General features: G+C 38.1%; 1 protein-coding gene across 1 annotated transcript in view; it reads right to left on the bottom strand.

Annotated features, from left to right (window-relative positions):
- Window positions 1-22,318, bottom strand: part of LOC113118627 (GRAM domain-containing protein 1B-like) — a 133,988-nt gene extending 111,670 nt beyond the window's left edge. Inside the window, exon 1 of the mRNA XM_026287937.1 lies at window positions 22,204-22,318. The gene's annotated coding sequence lies outside the window, so the exon portion shown is untranslated. The remainder of the gene's footprint in view (window positions 1-22,203) is intronic.
- Between the last annotated feature and the right edge of the window lie 2,144 nt (window positions 22,319-24,462).

The following is a 24,462-nucleotide window of genomic DNA, read 5'->3' as shown; positions in this document are numbered from 1 at the left end:
AAGCTCTGACTTTGTGTGGATGTAGCATTAGTTTCAATGATGAAACCCATGTGCATTCACAGGGAATCAAACCATTGAGCTTGTTATTGTGCTAGACTATGACAGAAACATTTATTTTGTGTATGCATCTAACCTCAAGTTTATTCAGGGAGAACTGTCACTGTAATAACTTTACTGTAAATTGCTATGGATAAAAGAATCTGCTGACAGTTGCTATTTTCTTTCTTACTAAATATAAATCTGAACAAGAGCATTACATTGATCAATGCCTACAATTACATATTATTTGAAAACAGCCATTTTAGCTAAAAGAAAATGGCTGAGATGTTTTGCATAACCGTTTTAATAAAACTTTTAATGAAATCATGTAAAAAAACAGACTATGTAGATTTAGAAATACAAAGTAGCATAAACTAATTTTTAAATTGATTACTCATAATAAAATAAGCTGTTCCGATTACTTAAACATAATTCACTCGTAAATGTAGTCATGGCCCTGGAGCAAATTAATTGTAAGTCCTGCACAAAGCATGCTAGAAATGCCACATCGGTGACCGATGCAAAATGGGATATCGTTTCGATAGACCAATCTACTTTGAGTGTAATCTAAACGAGCCAATGCACATTGGCAAGCAATTATTGCATCCAGATGCCGCTGATCACAGTGTGAGTATAAAAAGGCAGCAGGTGCAATGCATACCAGGTTTTCGCTGAGAAGCCGAGCTGGAGACCTGGCAGCTCAGCGGAGGTACAGCAACCATGGCGATGGGATGTGGCGTCTCCATTCTCTCCTTCAGGGAACAAGAGGGTTACCATACGTAACAAAGACGCTTCCTTTCAGTCGGTCACTCTCTCGGGATCCCTACCAAAGCGTCATGGGTGCTGCCCCTTCCAGTGCCCTGTGCAAGCCTTCCGTACCTGTAAGACGCTTTGGGTAAAAAAGTGTCAGCTAAATGAATAAAAAGTTAACTGGGGGGCAGGGAAGGATTTAACCTCCTGGCCCCTCTAAGGAACCTGACAATGAGGTCATGCTTACCTAAAGACTTCCCATTCATGGGGTCATGGTACGCAACAATGGCAGCAACCTGGACTTTGAGGGTGGAGGGAAACAACCGTCGCTCTAGTCCTTGCTGCAGAAAGGAAAGCATGGCCACAATCGGCATCTACGGGGGTCCTTTCAACAAGAAGATCACCACTTGACGAACAGGTTGTACTTCAAGGCATAAGCATAGATGCAAGGCATAAGTCTCATAGATGGTGCTCTTGCCGAAGTGATGGTGTCCACTACCTCCTGGGGTAGGTCACCTAGAACCTCTGTGTTCCGTTCAGGGACCAGACATGGAGTTCTCAAAGGTCTGGACGCGGGTGCCAAACGGTGCCCCGTCTCTGAGTCAGTAGTTCCTTCCTCAGAGGAATTGGCCAAAGAGGGTCTTTTTCGTGGGGAGCACTAGTTCGGGGAACCAGGTCCGAGTTGGCCAATACAGCACCACTAGCAAGACTTGCTCCTCGTCCTCCCGGACTTTGCACAATGTCTGTGCGAGAAGACTCTGGGGGAAATGCATACTTGCGTAGGCCCTGCGGCCAGCTATGTGCCAGTGCATCCGTGCCGAGTTTCCTTGGTCAGGGAGTAGAACAATTTGCAGTGAGAGGTCTCTGGAGAAGCAAACAGGCCTACCTGAGCGGCTTCGAATCATCTCCAAATCAGCTGGACCGTCAGGGGATGGAGTCACCATTCTCCCGGGAGCATTGCTCGAGACAGCTCATCAGATGTATGGTTGAGCAGGCCTGGAATGTGAATGGCATGAAGTGACCGACTCCAAAGGAGGAGGTGGCGGGCGAGTTGCGACATGCGACGGGAGCACAGATCACCTTGTCAGTTGATGTACGCAACAGTTGCTGTGTTGTCTGTTCGGACCAGCATTTGCTTGCCTCGTAATTGACCTGTGAGACGGTTTTAGGCAAGGTACACTGCAAACAACTCTAGCCATTTGATGTGCCACTGCAGCTGCGTGCCCATCCAAACCCTTGAGACTGCATGCCAGTTGTACATGGCCCCCCAGCCGGTGGTGGAGACATCCATGTAAACCACAACATGCCTGGAGATCTGCTCTAGGGCCACCCCTGCACAGAGAAAAGCGAGATCTGACCACGGGGTGAGGGTTTGGTGACAGGCCAATGTAACTTGGACCCAGTGAGTGCCATGCTTCCATGCCCACCTCTGGACTTAGCCATAAAGCCAGTGCTGGAGCGTTCTCATATGTAATAGGCCAAGCAATGTAAGTAGTGCTGCGGCCACCATATGACCCAGGAGCCTCTGAAAAAGTTTCAGTGGGACCGCTGTTCTGCCCTTGAACATATTCAAGCGGGCTAGCACCAACCACGCACGTTCCTATGTGAGGCGTGCTGTCTGTTCAACCGAATCCAACTCCATGCCGAGAAAAGAGATCCTCTGCGTCGGCTGTTGATCCAAAGCCCAACAGGCTCAGGTGCCGGAGCATCAAATGCCTGTGCTTGCACCACTGATCCCGGGATTGTGCTAGTATCAGCCAATCATCTAGATAGTTGAGAATGTGAACACTCTGCTCTCTGAGAGGAACAAGAACCCCCTCCACGACTTTCGTGAAGATAGGGGAGACAGGGACAGCCTGCAGGGCAGAACCTTGTACTGATATGCCTGTCCTTCGAATGAGAACTGCAGAAAGGGTCTGTGGTGCAGAAGGAACCATACATGAAAGTATTCGTCCTTCAGGTCGAACGCTGCAAACTAATATTTGGGACGGATGCACCTGAAGATGCGTTTCTGCATTAACATCTTGAATGGTGAAGCACCGTCTCGTCAACAAACAAAGCTTCCGAGAACATGTTGAACTCGTAGTTCACAGCAGACACGGTTGAGCAGAACGATACTAATGCTCGGCTCCAAGCGAAAAGCTGGTATGCATTGCACCTGCTGCCTTCTTATACTCACTCTGTGATCAGCGGCAGCCTGATGCAATAATTGTATGCCAATGTGCATTGGCTCATTTAGTTTACACTGGAAGTAGATTGGTCTACTGAAGCAATATCCCATTTTGCCTCGGTCAACAATGTGGCGTTGAGAGTGATCGACTGAAAGGGAACATTTTAAATACAATGACAAATGGGACTACAGACTAAACACACCTGGGATCAATGAAACAACATAGAAAACACCTGGAATCAAATTAATCAACATGAGGACGAAAACTGGGTCAAAGAGAGAAAAATAAACACAAAACACGGAACAGAGTCTGACACAACCATGCATTTAATTAAGTTCACAGGTCCCCTAAATTAGTTTTTTGATGTGCATAACTATAACAGATTGAAAGATAGTATAACAAGTTAGGGGATTAGAAATTCCTTTTACAGGTTCCTTTCAAATGTGAAAATACCATTGCAAATCTTAAAACAATTAGTGTGATCAAAGCCACCTCTAATAATGAATTTCTGGAATTTTAAATAAAAAGTGTATCTTTATGTAATAAAGTACACACAAAGCACTTACACATAATTAATGTTAACATAAATGAAAAAAGACAATAAAAATGAAGTGTATAGAGGTTGTTTTGAATTTCAGTTTGAAAAGATCTGAGTCTTATTTGGCACTCACTGCCATGACATTCATTATGAATACATGCAGCATGATGAGAGAACTATGAGATTTGTTATGAATTATTGCGCTTGAGTGGGAGAAGCATAATGGAGAGAGATTAGATATATGTTGCTTTACTATGAGGTCAGCTTCTCACAAACTTGATTATTCATACACAATAGAATGAATAGGGGCATCTTAAAATCATAAATCACAAGGAACTGAGCTTGCACATAAATTACATTTTTATAGACTATAAAGTTTCTTTATATACAATTGGCCACATTTAAAGATTAAGTAATACCAGATAAACATTGTTTCTTTAAAAGCTGAAAGCTGATGTACTGCTTACGCTTTTGATAAAACACCCTGCAGTCTCCTGTTATACAAACGTTTTGTTATTACAATCATATTTATTATATGGAAGAACATTGGAAAAAAATATTTACATTTAAATGTGGTTACATGAAACATTTGTTCCAACTTGTTCTGTGCAACTTAAAAAAAAGTGGTTGAAACAGATTAGATTACAAAATGATCGTGTTTAATGCTTGTTGATCCTTGATTACAATGAAATTCTGCCATAGAAATAAAGCAATTAAATTTATTAATTAAATATTCCATTAACCTAAACACAAGTTCCTTTTCAGGAACTCGGGCTGTGTTGAACACTTTGGGGAAGGTCCCTGATGAGACTGACTCTGAATATCGTGTGCAATCTGTCCAATGGAAGGGTTTGACATCACGGGCGGGGTGACGTAGCGACCAGGAAGCTATAAAGGCACGTGCCAGGCAGCTGACTTCAGTTTCTTGTCTCTCAGCAAGTGCTCCGTATGTGCATGTCATTCTTTCTTGTCAGTCTTATTTATTGTCATTTGTCACTATTAGCTCCTTTAAGTAGCTATAGTATGTCAAAGAGCAAAGATAAGGCATCTGAAGGGTGAATCCAGACCGCATTCAGACTGTGTGTTCCTTCCTGCTCAACAAAGCTAAACACTAGAGGCGGGGATACACACAGTCTGTGCGTGGTCTACCCAGGATCAAAGCGCACTGCGTATGATTTCACATACTTCGATCATGGAGGGTTCTCTTCGAGGAGTGAACCTTCGCCAGCATTCCTTGCGATGCCGGTCCCGCTTTTGCAGAGGCAGAGTGGTGCCAGCATTCGTTGGGTTCGCAGATCGATCTGCTGGAGGGAATGGAGACGGCACGTCCTTATCTCCCACCTTTCCCATCAGATCTGCCCGGTGTATTCGGAAGCCCGAGCTTCAGTTCTTCCCCCCGAGCATCGGGCTTGATGCTCTGCCTTTCTTTCTCTAAGGAGACTGACACGGATGGTGTCAGCGAGCTTGTAGTTGCACAAACATAAAGTTGCATAAGCCCCAGTAAACAACAAACAATATTATGCCTAACACTATACGGGCAGCGTTAATGAGCAGCTATTTAATCTCAGAGGGGGTTAATATTGTTTGTGTGTCTAAGCTATTCGCGCAGTTTCGAGGCAATGCGTGTATTACATCATTTTCAATTTTGATGTGAATTTTTCCATACCCGACCACTTGTCTGGTTGTTTAAACTCCATTTAATAAGGAGGAGTTAGTTCTATCACTTCAATGTGTACTTTATCACAAACTAAACCGTGTTTACTTGTGTGATTGTTTTTTTACAATATATTCTGAGAAATGTAATGACTTTGAGAAGTTAATATATCACTTCAATGTGTATTGTATCACATTCTAGACCGTGTTTACTTGTCTGATTGTTGGATTGCATTAGATTCTGAGGTATCTAATGACTGTTATCTAACTTTGAGAAGTTCAATATATAACTTCAGTGTGTATTGTATCACAGTCCAGACCATGTTTACTTGTCTGATTGTTTGATTGCATTAAATTCTGAGGAATATAATGACAGTTATTTAACTCGTGAAGTTAGATGTACTGGAGGGACTGCTGGGCGGGAGCAGCGCCCTCCGCGTACAAACAGAGCATTGCCGCCCGTGTTCCCCGCTTCGGGACCAGAGGCGGAAGCAACGCTCTGGGTCAGCGACTTCTCAGCCTAATCTGAATCTGATGGAGCCGTACTTCAGGCTGGGAGGTCCACAACCAAGAAGTCATGACACATTTTGGTCACGACTACAGAATATCAGAGTTTAAGGGTGCAGCGGCTTACAGCGAGCACTGCTCTCAGTTATTTCTGCCCGTGAGCATAGCAGAGCTGAGACGCTTGCAGCCCCTTCGGGGGCCTCTTACACCAGAGATCAGTCTCGAGAGACTGATTCCCTTAGTACATTAGTTAGCAGCATGGAAACTACTGCCAAATGTATCTCAATGGGTCCTGCACACAGTAGAAAGAGGCTATCGCATTCAGTTCGGCCATCCACTGCCAACATTCTATGGGGCTACACCGACAGTAGTCGGCCCCCAGCAGGCTCTGGTGATGGAACAAGAAGTGAATACCCTATTAATGAAGGAGGCCATCGAAGTGGTCCCTCCTCTAGACAGGGAGTCCGGGTTTTACAGCCGGTATTTCATAGTTCCAAAGAGGGTTGGGGGGTTGCGTCCGATCTTACACTTACGTCATCTAAACCTCTCAGTAATGTCAATGAAGTTCTAAATGCTCGCTGTCAAACAAGTTTTAGTTCAAATCATATCCGAGGACTGGTTTGTCACAATAGATCTCAAAGACACATACTTCCATATATCCATCCTTCCACAACACAGGAAGTTTCTGAGGTTCACTTTCGGGGGCAAAGCCTACCAATATCGAGTACTTCCCTTCGGCCTTGCACTCTCACCCCGCACGTTCACGAAATGTGTAGATGCGGCTCTGGTTACCCTCCGTGTGCAGGGCATCCGCATTCTAAACTTTATCGACGATTGGTTGATTTTAGCTCAATCAGAGCAAATGGCGGTTCGACATCGAGATGTTGGTCTCGCACATATGGGGGAGCTGGGTTTGAGACTGAACGCCAAGAAGAGTGTACTTTCTCCAGTTCAGAGAACCACCTATCTAGGCGTAGTCTGGGATTCGACCACGATGCAGGCACGTTTGTCTCCTGCTCGGATCGAGTCAATCCTTACCTCAGTCAAGAGAGTCAGAGAAGGCCAGTCACTCAATGTCAAGCAGTTTCAGAGACTGTTAGGGCTTATGGCAGCTGTGTCCAACGTGATACTTTTTGGCCTCCTGCACATGAGACCCCTACAGTGGTGGCTCAAGACCAAGGGATTTTCCCCGAGGGGGAATCCATTATGAACTATCAAGGTCTACCTTCGTGCCTTAGACATATGGAAGAAACCTTGGTTCTTGAATCAGGGCCCCTGAGTGGGATTGACCAAGGTTGTTGAGGAAACTGTACGCCCTGAGGTGGAAGCTCTTCACCTCATGGTGCAGAGTCCGCCAGCTTGACCTTGTTAACTGCCCAGTTGGTACAGTTCTGGAGTTTCCACAAGCTAGGCTCTCTGCAGGGTTAACTCACTCCACCTTAAAGGTGTACGTGGTGGCCATAGCTGCTTACCACGTCCCTTTCAGCGATCAGTCAGTGGGTAGACATCCCCTAGTTACACGTTTCCTTCACGGTGCGCTGAGCCTGAGACCTCCAGTATGGTCCCGTGTTTCCCCCTGGGACTTGGTTGTGGTGTTAGAGGCTCTTTGTAAAGCTCCATTTGAGCCAATTCAGGATATCTCAGATAGACATCTGACCCTCAAGACTGCCCTATTACTGGCTATTACTTCTCTAAAGAGAGCTGGAGATCTTCAGGCCCTCTCGGTGGCCCCTACCTACTTAGACTTTGCCCCTGGTATGGCCATAGCATTTTTTATACCCTCGAGTGGGTTACGTTCCTAAAGTTCCCTCTGTTACACCACAACCCATAGCACTGCAGGCCTTCTGCCCACCTCCCTTTCGGGAGCCAGACCAGGAGAAGCTAAACTGTGTGTTTCCAGTTCAAGCGCTGGACGCAAATGTCCACAGAACTGTCCTGTGGAGAAATTCAGACCAATTGCTTGTTTGCTACGGTCCTCCTGAAAAGGGTTTTCCTGCCTCTAAGCAGACCCTAAGTCGTTAGATAGTCGAGGCTATCAACATATTCTATGAGTCCTCTGCTCTTCCCCCTCTTTTGGGAGTCAAGGCTCACTCTTCTCGGGGTATGGTGGCCTCTAAGGCCTTCTCGGCAGGTGTGTCCCTCTTGGACATCTGCAACGTTGTGGGGTGGTCCACACCCTCTACATTTGTCAGATTTTATGACCTAGATATACGAGCCACTCCGGGCTATTCTGTTCTCTCATCTTAGCTGTGCTCTTTGGATACACACTAGGCAGGGATTTGGAAGTCTGGCAGCATGGGCACATCGTTCCCCAAAGCGTTCGATGCAGCTCGAGTTCCTGAAAAGGAATGTCTCAAGGTTACGAATGTAACCCTGGTTTCTTGAAGGAACGAGACGCTGCGTCGCATAGCCATACTCCCAGTACCTCTGCTGGTGCTTGCTTCCCTTCTCGAAGCTGAAGTCAGCTGCAGGGCACGTGCATTTATAGCTTCCTGGTTGCTACGTCAGCCCTCCCGTGACGTCATGCCCTTCCATTGGACAGATTGCACACGATATTCAGAGTCGGTCTCGTCAGGGATGTTCCCCAAAGCGTTCGACACAGCGTCTCGTTTCTTCAAGGAACCAGGGTTACATTCATAACCTTGAGACGTTCCTTTTCAGGAACTCAAGCTGCATCGGACGCTTTGGGGAACGATGTGCCCATGCTGCCAGACTTATAAAAAAAGCACATATAAAAAAAAGCACAACATACGATCACCTGAGAATATGGGATCACTTTTGGAAGTGTTCATATGCATCTATTTCATCTAAAAAAACAAGATGTGGAAGCATGGGGACAGATATTAATGGTTGTATTCAAACTGAATAGTCATAGAATCTCAAATTGCGCTTGTTATGGATACCAGTAGAAATTAGTCCATGTGTCACAGTGGAGAGCTCTTACAGCAATGATCATGTCACGAACAAGAAACAAAGCATTCAGAGGTCATCCGAGCATGTTTACATGCACATTAATAAGCTGATAACTACTGATAAACTTACTGAATCATTCCATTTTGCCATTTTACATGCAAATCAATTATTCATCAATGCGGAAAGAATTTAAAAAAAAAGAAAGAAAGACAATTCCAGCAGGAAAACTCATACAGATTGATATTCTCATGCAGTTAATGCAGCATTATATCCATATAATGAGCCAGTGATGCTTGAGATATAAAAATATTTTGTTTTCTTTCTGTCAGTTGCTTAGTTATGAGGGTGAAACTGGATTAGTCAGTAACCTTTATCACAAAGAAAACGTGAAAAAGTGACGTGACATTCAGCCAAGTATGGTGACACATACTCAAAATTCGTGCTCTGCATTTAACCCATCCAAAGTGCACACACACAGCATTGAACACACACACACACACACACACACACACAAACATACCGTGAACACACACCCAGAGCAGTGGGTAGCTATTTATGCTGTGGCGCCCGGGGAAAAAGAAGGGTCTAGATGTTCACCCAGTGACAAAAGAAATGTGTCTGGAAATAGCCTAAAATAAAATATAATTACTATTTGTCAATTGACTCTGTGTGCCTATCTATATACTGTATCTGTATATATTCCTATCCATCACCCTTACATAAAAACCACATGTCAAAATCACATGTGCAACTCATATGAAACATATGAACTGCACATGAAACATGGTTTTGGAACATTCATATGGTGTAAATGTGTGAAACCAGTGTGATCACATGAGTATTTTTTAAATATTTTTTGCACTTACATTTTTTTTTTTTAAACTATGTTTTACATTTTAATTTTAAGCAAATGGTTATTTTTTTTTCAGATTATGTATTAAATTAATTGTTTATGGGTCACTGTAAATCTGTGAAACAGTGAAAATGTTCTTGCTTACACTGAGGCTCAAGAAGCTCTTTGGATGACTCTCAAATCATGCTGGAGAATACGATCACAATGTTTTACATAAACTCAAGGAGTTCATGCAGCTCAAGGGCTGCTTGATGAGAAAGCAGTCTGTGGTCAGTCCATACTGACTGTGTTTAACAGTGTCACTTTGCAAGTTTTAAGTCCTATAAATTCCTTACTATGTCTCTGTTAGACCAGTGAAATGAAGGATAAAAAGCATATTCTCGACTTCCTGTCGGAAGAGCTTGTTTTAGAAAAAGAAATCAGTCTAGATCATAAGAAAGTTCATTCAATCATTCCAAAGGCCTTTCTTTAACGTTTCTTTCATTCCCCTTTGAAATGATACACTAACTCCTGTGAACTGCCAGAGCAACTGACATCATGCAGTACAGGAATATCTGAAGAAATCTGGCAGGGTGACAGACAAGTCTTCACACATAAATACACAGCACAGGAAGATGATGCTTGCTTGTATTAAAAATCTCATTAAGTGCATGCATTCATCTTTGCTGATATTTTTTTTACAGCCTGTTTGTAGCATCTGCAATTAAAACACATAGTTATCTGTGCCAGATTTAAAAAAAAAGGAAAAGTGTGGAGAGTGGTTTTCAAATAAATGCAGAATAACACTGCATACCACACTGATTAAAACACCAGTTTGAAACTGTGTGCTCAAGCGAACAAGAACATACCAGGAATAACACTATTCCAGCAATGCAGTTACTTAGTAAAAACATGCCAGGTCATTATGCAGTTATAGGTTATTCTGGGTGACTGGCAGGTCATTATGCGGTTGTTAGGGTGTTCAGGGAGGTTGCAACAGTAGGTGGTTGCTTACTGGTTTGAGAAAGTTAAAATCTCTATAACATTCTGGTTACCTCAATTTAAGTTTATGGCGATCCTGATTATTACCAGCAAGATGAGAAATACAAGTTACAAAAGGAGGTTTTAATATTGATGCCATGAAATAACCATTTTTGGTTCCTTTTCATGATCAGTATAAAACAACCATTTTATTCTTAGTGTGAAGAACATTTGAACGATCTAATGAACCCCACACCATGTTTATTTTTCTCTGTAGGATCTTTTGTGGAATGGAAAAGTTCCAGGGATGATAAGGGTTCTTTATGAAATAATTATTTGTCAAAAGGACCTTTATTCATGAACGTGGAACTCATTCAATATATTGCACGATACTGTATATTTAGGAATGTTGAATGTGTGTTTATGCCTATTGTGTGCTATTGGCTCTTATTTAGGCTTATTTATAGCACTGGTCTTTTGCTTCGCATTTAGCAGAATAGAGGCACATATTTGGCACCACTGGATTTGCATATCAACTGAAAAATCCATGATTTGAAATGAATGTGATTTGTGAATGGCTAATACTGAGAGACAAAGATGAATCTACTTCAGTCCTGCTCTCCATATCATTCTTTGAGCGATTGTGTTATAAACTATTTTGTTCAACACATCTGATGCATTTCCAGTGGATGTGTGTGTGTGTGTGTGTGTTTTCTCATCACACCAGTAACAAAGTGGTTTCACATTCACTTTTTACTGAAATAAAGCTTTGAATTTTACAAAATTCAATAACTAAAAAATGTCTCAAAATAAACCCTGTTGATGAAAACCAAATGATATGACAGATTTAATAAATCCATATAGCTTTGTCGTGATTTGTTGTGTTTATTATAAATAAGAATACAGATATTAATAGTTCATTTTGATTGCTTTATATATATATATATATATATATATATATATATAAAAACACTCCCAGTTCTGTCAGGCGACACAAAATGCTTCATATAGTATAATCTAAATGAACTCAGTATTGTTCAAGTAAAAACAAACAAACAAATGAACAAACAAACAAACAACCAAAAAATATTTAATATCCTGACTCAAGTTGCACAAACAAAAGCATTTTTTTAAATGATGATATGAGGTAGAAATATCATTTAAATGAATTTTGCAGAATTGAAAAGACTTCTAGAGATTATTTTAGCTTAAGCTTATTTCATGCCAAAAAAAAAAAAAAAAAAAAAAAAAAAATCATGCATATATGTTTGCTATTGACACACTAAATTATGAAAGTGATGAGAATTGATCACCTGTAAACAAAGTTTTGAATAGAATGTGAATGCATGGCTCAAGGTCACAGGAAATCTATTTTAATCTGTTTTTTAAAGAAAAAAGGTACGATGGCTTACAGAGCTTCCCCTCCACCAACTACAACATGAATAAAATTAATAGGTTACAAGATCACATCTGTTGTCAAGTCAACAAAACAAGATCAGAATATTATGAGAACAAAGAGAGTATAGTAGAACTGATTTTTTTTTTTTTTTTCAGGAGAATGAAATCATTTCGCACTGTCAGCTGCTGACATCATCAAAAAGTCATCCAAGAGCTTTTAACCCACTGTGACTGAGAATCAACCTCTTGTGGCCTTTCAATATCAAGGGTGGGTGATTCCGGCAATAAAAAGGTCTCTTATGAAAGAATAAAACTACTGTTCAGATGAAAAGGATGAAAAGTTATTAATCATGAGTCATGCTTGGCCATAAAAGAGAATGTAATGAATCATGCTCAGCGTGATGTTCCGTCTGTGTTGATCAGGAAGACGGTCACAGATGAGGGAGCATTTGTCATCAATGTTTCAAAGCAGCCGTCAGCTGCTGCTACATTACTGTAGAAAGTGCCTGTGAAAATAAAATAAGGGTTGTTTGTGCACAAATCCCAGAATAACTCCACTGTTAAAACAACAAGCAAGAACATGGATTCTATGACTGCATATTCAATATATATTTCAATATATATATTTTTATGTGCCCTAAAATAGGCATTTTATACTTTCCCAGTTATTTTCCCACTTATTTTCAGCTTTAAAATATAATAACTTAATTGTAAACTTAAAATTTCTAATTTTGAAATAGCACATACATATTCATGTATGAGACTTCCAGTAGCATGCAGTTTCTGAGATGGTGAGGAAATAAATAAATAAATATGTAAATTAAACCTCACAAATAAATGGAATTTATATGTCCATTTTACAATAGTCTGGTTCTTAGTTCACCCCAAAATGAAATCTTTGCCATCATTTACATCATCTCGTCATGAACGTGCATACGGCCGTTGCAGTTTATGTGGTTTACTTTAAACATACACGTAATCATGCTGACAGACCATTATCCTTTTAAGAAAATATGCCCACTCAATAAAATGAGTAACCAAGTGAACACAGAGACTTCAGTACTTGGTACACCACACACAATGATGGGAACAATCAGTGAATAGTGTCTGAGTATCAATGGGTCATTTTTAGTACAAAATAAACTCCAGGTCTCACAAAACAGTATGTTACTAAAACAAAGAACAACTTACAACTAAACTAAACAACTAACAACAAAAGCAACCATAAAACAGTGTACATTTTTTATTATTCATGCCCCGTTGCATGATGGCAAATATAGGATCATAACTTTGATATTTACTTAAAGAATCCTTGTAAACATAACAAACGGTTCCAAGTAAAATATACTTAAGAGTTTTAACTTTAATTTCTACTTATGTATTTAAGTACAATTGAATTGAAAACGAAACCTCAATTAGCTTATTGAATTAAATGTGACAGTAAAAGATAAAATAGTATTTGTTTGTTAAATTCACTTAACTAATGCTATCTTTATTTACAAGTTTAAAAAGAAAAATCACTTTTTACAGTGTAGGACGGCTTGAAGGTTAGTAAATTATGGGAATTAATATTTGGGGGTGAACTACTCCTTTAATTATTAAATGTTTCTTCTTCGCCATTATATTTCATTGCATATAAACTGCACACATGCAGACATATATATCCATCTAACAGAAGGAACATAAATAAATGTAATTATTGCACTTTTAGAATAGAGTTCAGCACTGAGCGATCTGTCGCCATGCCAACAAAACCCAATTATACTTTCCCAGATAAATCCATAAAAACAAGCAAAGTCACTGCATCACTAACCCTCCTTATTTAAACCCAGCGGGACACCAGCCCTGACACAGTACAGTGAACTGCTGTGAACCGAACCTATAGCATACTGTATGATGTGTGTTTACTGAAGTACAGCTATAAAGATTAAATACTTTAATGCAACATGCAGTGGAGGTAAACTGTATTTGAACACATTTAATAAAGTATGTATAATAATAATAATAATAATAATAATAATAATAATAATAATAATAATAAAATGCATTATACACTGAAGACAAAAAGCACTTTCAAGAAAAACATTTCCGAAAAAAAAATTACAAAGACACACAAGATTTTCATAAGAAATAAATACTTGAATTCAGCAAGGACACATACAATTCAGTGACAGAAAAGTGTATCACGGTTTCCACGAAAATAAGAAGCGAAAAAAAATAAACATTGATAGAAATAAATGAGCAACAAATCAGCATATTGGAATAATTTCTGAAGGATCATGTGACACTAAAGATTGGAGTAATGATGCTGAAAATTCAGCTGTGCATCACAGGGATAAATGTGATCCTGGAGCATGGGTGCGCTGGGATATATTTGTAGCAAAAGCCAAAATTACATTGTATGGGTCAAAATTATAGAATTTTCTTTAATGCCAAAAACCATTAGGATATTAAGTAAATATCATGTTGTAAATTTCCTACTGCAAATATATCAAAACTTCATTTCTGATTTAGTAATATGCATTGCTAAGAACTTCATTTGGACAATTTTAAAGGTGATTTTCTCAATATTTCAAAAAAATAAAAATAAAAAAAAAATAAAAAAAAAACCTGGTTTTGTGGTCCAGGATCACAAATTACTTTTTAAAATAGTGATGTTAATTTGCAATAATGGTTCACAATATTACAGATTTATATGAATCTTACCTAAATTTTACCTCTCACTTCTTTCAGAAACATTAACAAAAATCTTACTAACTGCAATAATTAGAAGAGTAGTGTGCTATTAAAAATGAGAATAAAATTTAGATCATGTTGACAGGTAATATGTTTCACTATAGCTGTGGTTAGTCTGACAGGACAAGGAGAACTGACTTCATACATCCGCAAAATACAGAAATCACATATTATAACTTGATAAATATTTAAATACATAAACAATTAAGATGATTAAAAGCCACTGAGCTTTTTTTTATATTTTAATGCAAAGAATATGTTTTTTTTTAATGTTTTTTTTTTTTTTTTTTACATCAGTGTATTCATTTTTCTTTGTGCAAGTAGGACACCAAGTGGCTAACAGGCTTAGTTGCAGAATGACCAAGTTTCTGTACACTTTCTGTGCCAGGTAGAAACCAAGATACTGGTATAAAAATATATTTTTTATCTACTGCTTAAATTATTAAAAGTGAAAGAGACTGGAGTGATAGTACTGGAGATGACAGATAAACACAAATACAGAAGCAAATACAGTGTGTGTGTGTGTGTGTGTGTGTGTGTGTATTCATAATTATTTAATGCTGTGAACTCCATAGAACGGTTTGCTTCAGGCTATGAGACCATCACCAGCACAAGCACAAGCAGAAGACTTCTAGAAAAGAAGATCTAAGTCATTGGCTTCCTCTCATGTCTCTCTCTCTCTCTCTCTCTTAAGCCACCATGAAGAAGTAATCCTGTAGTTCACAGAGCTTCGCGCACTGACAGGACCTCAGAGAAAGAGAGATGGAAATGTAAAATTCACAGTCGTAGTGCTTTGAAGTCGGCACAGCCAGAAGCTAATCAGAGAAAGCTGGCACGCTAGATTTGGCAGGATAGAGGGCTGTGATTATGTTAACTGAAACCCAGCGCTGGGTCTCGAGCCTCTAGGGCTTTCATTGAGTTCTCATAGCATGCTGCCAATAGCAGAAGATATGAAACACAGAAAAATGAGGCCTGCAGAAGAGATGTGTTTGGGTAAAATATTCCTCCTGAGGTACACAGGCATATTAGCGCCTCATGACTCTTCTCTTGTTATCACATCTACGCCTTCTCTTTTGACTGTTCAAAAACTGTGTCTAACTCCCACTGAAGATTACATGAGACTGCAGTTATAGCTGCCTTTTTTTTAATGAAATAACTTATTTTAAAATGTAATTCTGAAAGTGACTGTAGCCCAGACTGGATCTCCAAAGTAACTTTAAAAGTCTTTGTTAAAGAGTTATAAGCCATGAAACAAACACATCATTATAAACCAATGTGTGTGTGTGTGTGTGTGTGTGTGTGTTATGAGTGATTACTAGTTAGGTCAAAAGTAATCAAAAAGTAGTACCTAAAACGTGTAATGTCAAATGTGTAAAACACTCGATTACTTCATTCGCAGTGCTTCATGGGAGGGTTCAGAAGGGTTCTTTTAGTGCAAGTTCTAGTGTTCTTATTGGTGGATATTTCAGTGTAGGAATGTAGTTTTTCATCAATTCTGTTTAACAAGCCGCCTGACGCCTGAAGATTTATAAGTTATCATAAATTATTCTATCTAGAAAACATATATTTTATAAGAATTAAAGTTCAAGTCATTGGCGCTACCTTCTGACTTAAAATGGTAGTAAAATGGTGACTGACTCCAGTTAAAATAGATTTTTCTAAACACTAAACAGTATTTAGTTACACTATTTTTCAGTGAATGTTACACATTAAATTTACTTACTACAATAATAACAGTAAGTTAAAGGTGCTGTAGGGAACTTTTGTAAAAAATATTTGTTAAACCTGTCATTATGTCCTGACAGTAGAATATGAGACAGATAATCTGTGAAAAAATCAAGCTCCTCTGGCTCCTCCCAGTGCTCCTATTGCCATTTGCAGAAATACATCACTCCTGGTAAAAAACAACCAATCAGAGCTGTGGTTCGTAACTTTGTTTGTGTTCAAAATGTAGAAAAATGACCATAATAAGCGAGTACACCATGAATCCATTTTCCAAACCGTGTTTTTGGCTTGTCCTGAATCACTAGGGTACACCTATAATAAGTGTTTATATTCAGACTATTTTAGATTGCTTCGGGGATACCGCGGCGGAGTAACCCAGTACCTTTGTGATTCTTCATAGACATAAACAGAGAGAAGTAGATCCGGCTACGATGTTCTTCCGCAAGACGCAAGCAGTTCTGTTTATTAACCGCTAGAGCGACAAAAGTTCCCTACCGCAGCTTTAAGTACAATTAAATGCTAACCCTTACCCTGGTACCTGGTGTTAAATATTAAATTATTACACCGTACTTAAATATGGGGCTGTTTACACATATTTCTCTGACCATATAGTTATTTGATCGTGAAAAGACCAGGTGTAAATGCCCTTTAGTTAAACTACTTTAGGAGGCGGTCTGAGAGACATACCAAATGAAACTGGACAAGTAAATGTATCTGGTTGTTGAAAACACATATGTAAATTTAACTCCTCCAAAAATATATAAATATGTGATGATGATAAATGTGTGAGAGAGCTTGTGACATGTCATAGCCAGATATGACAGTGCTAATGCAACCAACAATAATGCCTCAGACAGTTGTTCAAAATCTTCTTCATAATAAACATAACAAGCTGACCCTCTGAAACCCCTCGGTCCCTCAGGTCCAGGGCACCTCACAAAAAAAAAAAAAAAAAAATGTCTACAAAAATATATAAAATAAATAATAATAATAATAAAAATGTTTAAAATAACTCATGTGATTTTAATAAGCTGCTTGGTCGATTTGAACAACTTGTTTTAAAAAGAAGAACTTTATACTCATTATATTGCAAAAAAAAAAAAAAGATAACAAAAATCCACCCACTGAATATTATATCTTCCCCAAGTACTTTTATACTGAAAAAAAAGAAAAAAAATCCCAGCACATCCATAAATTATTTTGCCCTTATTGGGTTATTTCACAAAGCAGTCAAGACAATTCAATCAAAGCATATATCATCAGAGCTAACATCATTTAACCCCAGCGCTGGCTGGAGGAGAGCGGTTTGCACTTACTGCTCTCTCGTACAGTAGAAGCTCATTTATTCTGGAGGGAGGACAGCTTACACTTTTACATGCTTTCCACAGTGAGGGATGAGTGTAGCTGAAAACTATCATCAAACTTCCTGTGTAGAAATGTTCAGCATTGAGGAAAGTGCCACAGGAAAACTGTGATTGTTATGCATCCGAGCTGAACTTTGAAGACTAATTTAATTTGCAAAAGCAGCCTAATATAAGCATCTCTTTTACATGCATTACATTGTTTTTTCCCCACATCCCCCTAACAATTTTGCCAACGATGAACAATTCTCTTAGTAATTTTAAGGAAAAAATAAAGATCAACTAAAATAATTGTCTCATAAGAGTCATCTCATAAACTACATGAACAAAATTTGGAAAATCCAGTAATTACTTTATACTCAAAAGTGCTTTCTGTCAATGCTTGACATTTTTGTGTGCAATATGTATCAGAAGAACTGACAAGAACAGACTGTGGACATGTCATCTGAGACCAGCACATCATTAACCCAGTATTAAAAACCGTCTTTGTAAGGTTCGCCTGGAGCTTTAGCTTAAAAATTAAAACCAATTACTGTGAGGCAAAACAAATCAAATGCAAAATGTCCCAATAACTATAAAGCAAAACGACTGAGTATGAGTGAAGGGTAGAGGAGGGGGCGTTTCAGGCTGAAGAATCTGGAATAGAAATGAGAATAAACTAAGGATGCTGATGAACTAAAGTGTCTCTGAAGAATTCTCTTCTCTATTACGGGAACCGCCATGGCAAAGAGGCTTAACAATATTGGTTACAGGATTTGAAGTGATCTAGGGACAGACGGCTTGTATTAAGCATGAGGAGGCAGTTATCAGGCTCTTAATATCTCTCTCCTCTGTGCTTCAACAAAGGTGTCCTTCAAAATCTAAAGCCCTCGGCTAAGAAATCTATTTCTGTACATCTATACACTTTCACCTGGAATTTACATCCTAAAACAAGTTAAGAACTGCATGTGCGATCTCTGAATCATCTTTAGATGAACGTCACACCACACCACTCTCAACTGTCTGTTTGCATTACATCCATTCACTTAATCATTTGACTTGAACTCACAAATTTCACACGAACACATTCATTCGGCCCTGTAATCTCAAACTCAAACTGGATAATTATAGAGCACTGCAGCAGATGACTGGAATCATGTATCATTATTAGGGATTGAGTATAATGTAGCATACAGCCAAAACAACATAATAACATGGATTTCAGTAGAATTTAATCTGATAACTCACAGCATTAGCAACAATTCCCATGGGTATTTAAGGATGGCGTATTCAAGAAGATTATATGCATGCACAAAAAGAACGACCAAAGTCGAATTACACGTTATGTTGAAGTGCCAGTTGGCCAAAAATGTAACTTCTGTCATCAGGTTGTCACCCAAATTTCATTCATATAGAAAAATGTGCAATTTATAGAAGATGTAAAATTTTGTTTATTGTGTCTCATGACATATTGTATGAGATAAATAAATAAATCACCATTTAAAAATGATATTTTGAATAATGTATTAAAGTTAATTGAGTTTAGTGTTGTTTTTGTTCCCTTTAACTTCCAATATATAGACAAAAACTGTTTAAATGTTTAAGGCAATATGTCCTTGTGTGTTCTGCATTAGTATTAATAGTTAATAGTTAAATTATGACAGTATTTTGATGAATTATGACTAAGTCATATGAACTATGACATTGATAATATATTTCCTGTCATATTCGTTTTGTTGACCGGTATAAGATTCCTTGAGGTGAGGCCAGGTGTGATATCGCCAGGAAGAACCAGTTGGGTCCTAGTTATTGCTATTGAAGCACATCAAACACAGAAATCACTTTCAAACCAAGCAGCATTTTGTTAGCTGGAAATTTGGAAATCTACATAGGGATATATTCCAGACAGCATTGGATTCCTATAGAAATGACTGGATTTTATCCACAAAAGTATGTAGTGCTGCTGTAAATGTGACTGCACCTCAGACACTTTGTGCATGCTGCAATAAAAGAAGGTCAGAAGGTTTAACATGACATGACGATGAGTAAATTATGATATTTCCATTTTTGACTGCACCGTCCCTTTAATACATGAAATGCATAATTCTAGATATGACTCTAAAATGCAACTTTATTATACCCATCAAAGGCCAACAAGTCTTTGCCTTAAGCTCAACGCTTGATGTTCTTTCATTTTTGGAACCTCAAAAGCTAGACGTCCCATTGGGAGTCCCAGTGTGAGTGGAAATAAATAAAATGTTCAAACAAGAAGTTCAAGAAAGTCAGAGTCAACAGCATTGTCCAAAATGATGGTGTGGAACAGCAGGTGTGCATTGCAATGGTAACGCATCTGGTACAAAACAAGACAAATGCCAGGACATCAAGAGACAAGAAGAAACTCAAAAGGCTTTCATTCAGGAGACAGCCACCGCAGGGGAAGAGCTAGCAGCAGTAAAGTAGGGTGGTTATCCATCTTCCTTTTAACATCACTCTTTTAGACTTCATATAATGGTATTGTCAGGATTCATCCAATGAACACAGGAAGCATGACTGTTTTTTTTTTTTTACATACACTTTGTCATATAAACAAAATAAAATGCACAAATAAAGGAAAGAAATTATGGAGTTCCAGGTTTCAGATGGTTTCAACCCAAAAAACTCCCTTAACAAACAACACCCAGCCCTTATATTACCGGGACTGTACAATTAACAAATGACAAAGGGGACACCCACACACAAATACATTTAAATTACTAAAAGGGTTAGATTCACGATTCAAGATTTGTATTTGTCACATACACGATTATAAAGATACTGCAACACTAACTATAACACTAACATTCACCCAAAAATGAAAATTGGGCCATAAATGACTCACCCTCAAGGCATCCTATGTGTATATGACGTTCTTCTTTCAGACGAATCCAGTCAGAGTTCAATTAAAAATGGTCTTTGATCTTTCAAGCTGTTTAATGACACTCAGTGGGTGATGCAGGGCATCAGTCCAAAAGAAGTTAAATGAAAACCGCCCATACATTAATAAAAAGTGTCTGATATGGCTTTTTATCTCTTTTTATGTACAAAAAGAGATTATGTTTAGTGCTGAGTACAACCCCCATATTATAACAATAGACAGGAAGAACAGAGAGAGAGAGAGAGATTACATGGGCAGCTAAACTTGGAAGCACTTTGGCCTTAAGTAATTAGATAGTTAAAGCAAAAACGGCAAAGCGCTGGTGTGTGCGTTAACCTCATTTTCAAAGTGCTGTGGCTAAAAATGTTAGTATGAAAGCTGCCAGGCTGCCACTTAAGATTAAACAATAACTATAAGTGATGTAAAAATGATTTCCATAAAAACACTGTGTAGCATATCAATGTGCAAGAGTATAATTGTAGACTCTTTTCTAAAATCAGTTTTGGAACAGTTCTTCAGTATGTATATATTTGTGTTCCACAGAAGAAAGAATCTAAAAGTTTTGGAACAACAATAGGGGGAGTAAATGTGGACATTTTAAAGTTTTATGTCTTTAAATCCAGTTGCATGAGTCTCTGGGTAATACAGTTTCTGTCACAATGGCTTTGTTGACTGGTTTAAAACTCCTTGAGGGGACCTTTGCTGTCACAGTCCATATTTTGTATTTAAAGCACAGACAATCTTGAGATAAACATTCATGCCATGTATGAAATTGCCATTAGTCCCTGAAAGAGCAGATTGGGTCCTAGTTATTGCTTTCTGTAGACAAACATATAAGATGTCCTAAAGAGGCCTGAAAGCCACGCTCTATTAAACTGAAACAGATGATCACATCTAATGTTACAACCTCTTGAAGAATCGATACCTTAGTGTGCGAGTCTCTAAAAGGATCTTTTTTTAAACGTGACTCACATGAGTGCAGCTCTTCAGGATCAATGGCAAGGCTCAAAATGTAATTTGTGATCCCCAACATGGACAAGATGAGATTATCAGGGCAAATTGATTTTCTTGTTAGACATGACTCTGCCTGGGAAGAGCTCGAAGAAATGTGATGAAATATTTAGACAGCTTTCCCTAATCTGAGCACATTCCTGAGGTGCACTAATTGCCTTTAGTCCAGCATGCAGTGGTTCATTGACTAACATCATGCAAAGGCATGTGCTGAGGAGCAGAAATAAAGCTTGTGCACTACAATGACACCAATGTCTGCGGTGTCCTTTGTTCTATATTTGTTCATAAATCAGACAAATCATTTGTTAATATCTCTGACCACGCATGTCTTACATCCTGGTGAAGAGTGCATCATGGGATTAAAGTAATTACATAAATTCTGTGATAATATTGTAACAATATATATAAGTCATTAAATCACTTTATTAATATGGATGTACGATTTAACCAAATAATAATACTAATTGTATTATTATTATTATTATTATTATTATTATTATTATTATTATTATCCAAATATTTTATTATATTTAAGTATATTATTACCACTACTTCAGTGTTATTTTCTATTAATTATTAGGTTTTAGTCAATATTGAGCTATTATTTACTTTAATTATAATGTTTTTTCTGGCTCTTGTCCAGGATTGTTTTTTTATATATAAAACACCGATTGCCCAGCACAGCAGTGTCTTACCTGTGCTGATTTCTGCTCTTCCCAGGTGAGCTGCTGTGTTTCTGGAGATGAGTGAAGGGTCTCAGAGTGTTCTTCAGTAGACTGTCTTCAGACGCTTCCTCCAGCTTCAGCTGCGGTATAAGGTGTCCAAACGCCATCTATCCAAACCTGCTGTCTCCTCTTTCAGTCCTCAGATCAAGAGTGGAAAGAAAGAATGAAAAGCGCAGCTGTCTTCCAGAGTTATAGATCTTTAGCGCTCGCGCTGCAGAGAGGAATCAGCACATATTTTCCTTCCATGGCGGGACAGCAGGTGATGAAACGGTGAAGTGACGCTCTGCTGACTCCTTCGTCAGCTTTTCCCTCCCGTGGATAAGAGAAGAGCACTCTATCGTTCTCATGATTACCGGGAAAATTAAAGGAGCGTGTCACGCGCTGTGCTCACCGGCGCGCATGCGCGTCTGCATCAGGCCATGAAATCAAAGATCATTTTACAGATAATGTGTTGTATTTGGAACTCTGATGGACAGCAAAATAAATAAATAAATAAAACATACGTGTAATGTTTAATGTTATGCAAATACTATTTAACACTGTAATCTATTTGCAATTATACAAATAAGCAGATTTAAAATATACAGACTTTCTCTTTCTCTAAAAATACTGATAGTGCTCCTACACTATATTTTTGTAAAAATAAATAAATAAATGTTTTTTTTTTTTTTTTTTTGAGAATCCTAATTAAAGTATTTAAGCCATTCTGGTTTGTAAAAAGTTAATTTGATATTTAATTCATGCTATTCTTGCCAAAAAGTTTCTAAAATATTAAAAATAATATTTTGGAAAATAATTATAAATAATGTGCAGTCACGCATCATGTATTGAGGGTGTCAGGAAAATATTTAAATCTTATTCTATGTTTTATTTTTTACTTCATGCTTATGCCACATCTATATATTAATAGTTATATATTGAATATAATATAATATATTAAAATAATCAAAAGATTGTAGTATATTTCTTTCTTTCTCATTGTTTTCTTTAATCCAGCTTTCCTTCAGACACAATTTCCTCTCAACTCCATCACTAACCTCAAAAAGTATAATTAGGGTGAAATTTTCAATGCACTTTTCACAAATGGGCCACAGGTCTCTGTTGACAGATCACTAAAACTGAGCCATTAATCTTTGGAAATGTAAGAGCCACTGAGCTCAATGATCCCCTGGATTCCCCTCATCTGACAGAAGTGCATTCATATGAACACAGATGAGAGGTGAGCTGTCTGATGAACGCCTTCAGAGCTCTGTTGGTACAGTATGCAGGTTTCTTAAAAAAGGACCATGCAGAACGGCTGTTAAATATAACATCTCATTAACTTCTCCATTTGAGTTTATAGCGGTTGCGTAATTAGGCCCTGCAGACGGTGAAATGTGCTTTAATTTGGGTCACAGAATGTGATCTTCATCATCTGTATGTCACAGGAGACACAAGAAAAAAGATTGGAAGATGGAAGTGTGCAAAAATAGCTATACATGCATGTGTATATGAAACTCAGCCATCGTTTTTAATGATTCCTAACTTTGATTCTTACATGGTTTATATCAGTGCTATTTATCATTAATTAAATATAGGATAGGGTTAACATTAGGTTTTTTTAATATTTGAAATTTGTTTTTGTATTTCCAGCTAATATTTTATTGTAGTTAAAGTTACAATCATGCTTTCACTTTAAAATAAGGTTCATTAGTAAACATTAATTAATGCATTGATTAAAACTGATCATTTAATTGAAGTATTTATTAATATTTGTTAACACTAATTCATAAAAGTACAACTGTTATTGTTAGTTCATGTTAGCCCTAATATTTACTGATACAATTTTGGATTTGAGTAATATTAGTAAATGTTGAAATTAATATTAACTGATATTAATAGATGTGTTACTAGTATTTGACATTATTGATTCATGTTAGCTAAGGATTTAGGAGTAAGGATTTCTCTCAGTCCTAGAAAAGATAAACTGAGAGAAGTTTTGTTGTTTATTGATTGAATGATTTTTTAAGCTTTAGCACAAGAGAGCATGTATTAACCCTTCATGTTACAAAGAATAATGTATGCGTGTACTCCTAGTCTTCAGTACATAAGGTTCAACAGAACTGTTAGCCATCACAACATTTATACAGTATTGATTTATTTAATAGTCTTAACTGGTCTTAATGCTCTTCCATACCTGCTGGTTTATTTATTGCCTGGCATTTTGGTTGACAATTTCAAATAATGGTC

The sequence above is a fragment of the Carassius auratus genome, chromosome 18 (assembly GCF_003368295.1).
Source record: "Carassius auratus strain Wakin chromosome 18, ASM336829v1, whole genome shotgun sequence".
NCBI classification, from domain to species: Eukaryota; Metazoa; Chordata; class Actinopteri; order Cypriniformes; family Cyprinidae; genus Carassius; species Carassius auratus.
The sequence above is the reverse complement of the archived record's forward strand: the minus strand, read 5'-3'. Positions and strand labels throughout refer to the sequence as shown.